We start from the raw sequence: 2,975 nt of genomic DNA, 5'->3' as shown, positions 1-2,975 counted from the left end.
TTGATAATCAATTTTGAATAATCATTTTAAAGTTCTTAAGTTTTTAAGATTAATCAACTCTTATCCTAAATTTGTAGTACATTATTCTCAATTTAAAAAGTTAATGAAATGTTTGTGTTGCCATTTAAGTTTCAAATGTCGATAAAGCTCTAAAAAAATACTGCAAATATAAAAATTTGAATATTAAAAAATTGTTTTAAAATTAAAAACTTAACTAAATTTTAACAATTTTAAGAGAAAACTGGTGTAAAGAATCGGCCGGTATATCCTAGAAGTTCTCAATTCTTTTATTATCATAAAAAAAACCGAGTGAGCCGTGGAAATTACTCACAATAGTTATGTGTAAAAATTTTTAGTTTTTAAGTGTGGCATAATTAGTACTACATACAAGAGATGATTCAATGTTAATACCAGGAAATTTACATAAAAGAATATCTTTTGAACAATGTGGAGCAGTGGAGGTTTTAGCTTCGATGCAAAGCGAGAAGGTTTTACTCTGATGTGGGCTTTTTTTTTCGCTGTATACACTGTAACGTTTATAATACTAGACCAATTCCTTCGAATAGCAACTCTATAAATCACAAATTTTGCCTAGTGACCTTTTACTGGCTATAATTTCGAGAAAAAGAGTCGGATCGAGTTGAAATGTATAAGAAATATTTATCTGATATGCCCGCACACGTCAATTATGTCAAATTTAAACTATACCCATTTCCCACCCCCCTAGGGGGGGGGGGTACAAGTTTTTTTGTTTTTCGGGGTTTTTAGCCGTAATTTTAAAACTTTTGGGTTAAAAATTTGCCAGTAGTTGGAACTCATATGTATCCATAACAAACGGGTGAAAAATTCGCCAATACAGTTTTTTTTTAATTGCCGGAAAACTGTGTTTTCGCAGATTGCGTATATTTTAACAAAAACACCTAAAATCTTTAATCAAAATTGATCAAATCATTAAAAATTTTTTATGTATATCTATGCAGAATGATACTATTAAGTTTTGTGCTCAAGTACCACTTTTGACTTAAAGTTTACAAAAATTCAATTTTTTTTTTTTTTTTACTCAAAACCCGGTGTACCAGATGTGAGAAACGAACAGACACCAAAATTTATCAGTTGGTAACGTCTATCCGTGTTAGATTAGGTTAGGGCCCAATGATCGGTATCATAATATTGTGTTTATTACACGATATCACAGACGACTAAATCGTGCAGCTGATTATAGTAGACAATCGATTTAGTGGGAAAAAAACCTATCCGTGTACTTATTAAGACACTTAATGATTCTGATACGACAAAACCACTGTCGTTATCTCGTTATTTTATAGCCTGCATTATATAACCTTACCGAAGGTCAACTATGAGTATATAAGGTCCAACCAGTGGCGTAGTTACGGGGGGGGATTAGGGTGTCGTATCCCCCCCATGACCTTTTTTTTTTACTGGCCATAGGCTCAACAAAATATTTATGTACTTATTTAACATTATTATAGTAAAACCCCGAATCTCCTATGTACCTATATAGTTTATAAATATAACTAAAATAATAGCAGTCGATTGAGTTTTTTTTATTGCGGAGCGACGATGCACATCAACAATGTCGTCGTATAATGTACGTCAATAATCAAACAATATTATACTTGTGTAAATGCTCTGAAAATAACTGATGGATTTATACACGTTATCGGAATTTTCTTAACAACTTTTTGTCTCATTCGATAAACGGTATGTGGGCATTAAGATTAAGCATGTGGTCAGTGGTAACAAATTACAATCAGCAGTGTGAGCAACTGGATAATAATTGACAACAGTTTTCACTATATTATGTATACTGTATAGTGTATTAAAATATAGTTGTGAATTGTGATACGTGAATCATAGTAAGTCAACTCGGTACACGAGTTTAGACTTAAGTTATTTTATTATTTAGTTGTGTCATAGAGAAGACAATTTTTTTTATAAGTCTAAAAATGGAAGGAAAAAGAAAAAAATGTAAAAATACTAGAAATACACTTTTTTTATATTTTTCAAAAAAAATCGTTCTATTGAAAATAAAGAAGATTGTAATGAGGTAAGTATCTTTATCGTTTTATATGTTGTTTCATCACTCCAATTTTTGGTAATTTGGTTTATTTTGTAAAACAAGCAATATAAAAGCAATACGAAATTGTTTAGGTATTGTTGAAAAATTATACAATTTTTTCAATACTCCCAAACGAAATCATGTGTTATTATCTACTATCGAAAACAGTAATGTTGATCAAAAAATAAAAACATTAAAAAGGCTATTTGCAACTCGATGGGTGCAAAGATACGATGTGATTCATGATTTCATTGAGCTTTTTAAGTTTGTAGTAGAAGCTTTAGAATGAATATCAGATTGGAAGGATTCGTCTGCTACGGATGCATCAATAATTCTAAAATCAATGGACTCTGAATTCCTAATTTCAGTTAATATTGTTCAGGTAAAAACAAAATTTTTAATTAAAAAGAAGGTATCTTAAGTCTATTGCAATTATCTGATGTATTTTTCAGCTAATGTTTTCATTTGGCTTACCGTTATGTAAATAATTACAAAAAACCAAAATTGACTTAAAAGAAGCCATTGATCTCGCACAAGATACTATCAATGAGTTATGTACATTATTGTTAGTTACATACTGTTATGTTTATTACAAAAAAAGAGCTATGTACATTATATTATATTATATTACAAACAAAATAAATGTACTTGAAAATTAAGTAGTTTGTATTTTTGTGTGTACAAAAATGTCTATCCCCCCCTAAGACAAATTCCTAATTACGCCACTGGGTCCAACTACCTGCAAATTATGAAGAGGACTGTTGTTTTTTGGATTCAGATTAAGTGTTGGTTTTTATGCAGTATACCGCCCTAAAATGTATTTTATACTGCACAATATTTTTAACACTAATGCACTAATGTGAACTAATTGAACACATGTTTTGCATATTGTTAT

At 30.0% G+C, this 2,975-nt stretch overlaps 1 long non-coding RNA gene across 1 annotated transcript; it reads left to right on the top strand.

Moving 5' to 3' along the window:
- The first annotated feature begins 1,972 nt into the window (after positions 1-1,972).
- LOC126846004 (uncharacterized) lies at positions 1,973-2,767 on the top strand. Its single transcript, XR_007686849.1, has 3 exons — positions 1,973-2,068; positions 2,173-2,462; positions 2,533-2,767. It is a non-coding gene; the product is annotated as an uncharacterized LOC126846004 (long non-coding RNA).
- The last annotated feature ends 208 nt before the right edge of the window (positions 2,768-2,975 follow it).

This window comes from Adelges cooleyi, unplaced genomic scaffold, assembly GCF_023614345.1.
Source record: "Adelges cooleyi isolate 19-005CV unplaced genomic scaffold, UGA_ACOO_1.1 ACOO_flye_CR_arks_rails_tigmint_CR_PRNA_809, whole genome shotgun sequence".
In the NCBI taxonomy this organism is placed as follows: Eukaryota; Metazoa; Arthropoda; class Insecta; order Hemiptera; family Adelgidae; genus Adelges; species Adelges cooleyi.
This window is presented reverse-complemented; position numbering and strand designations above follow the sequence as displayed.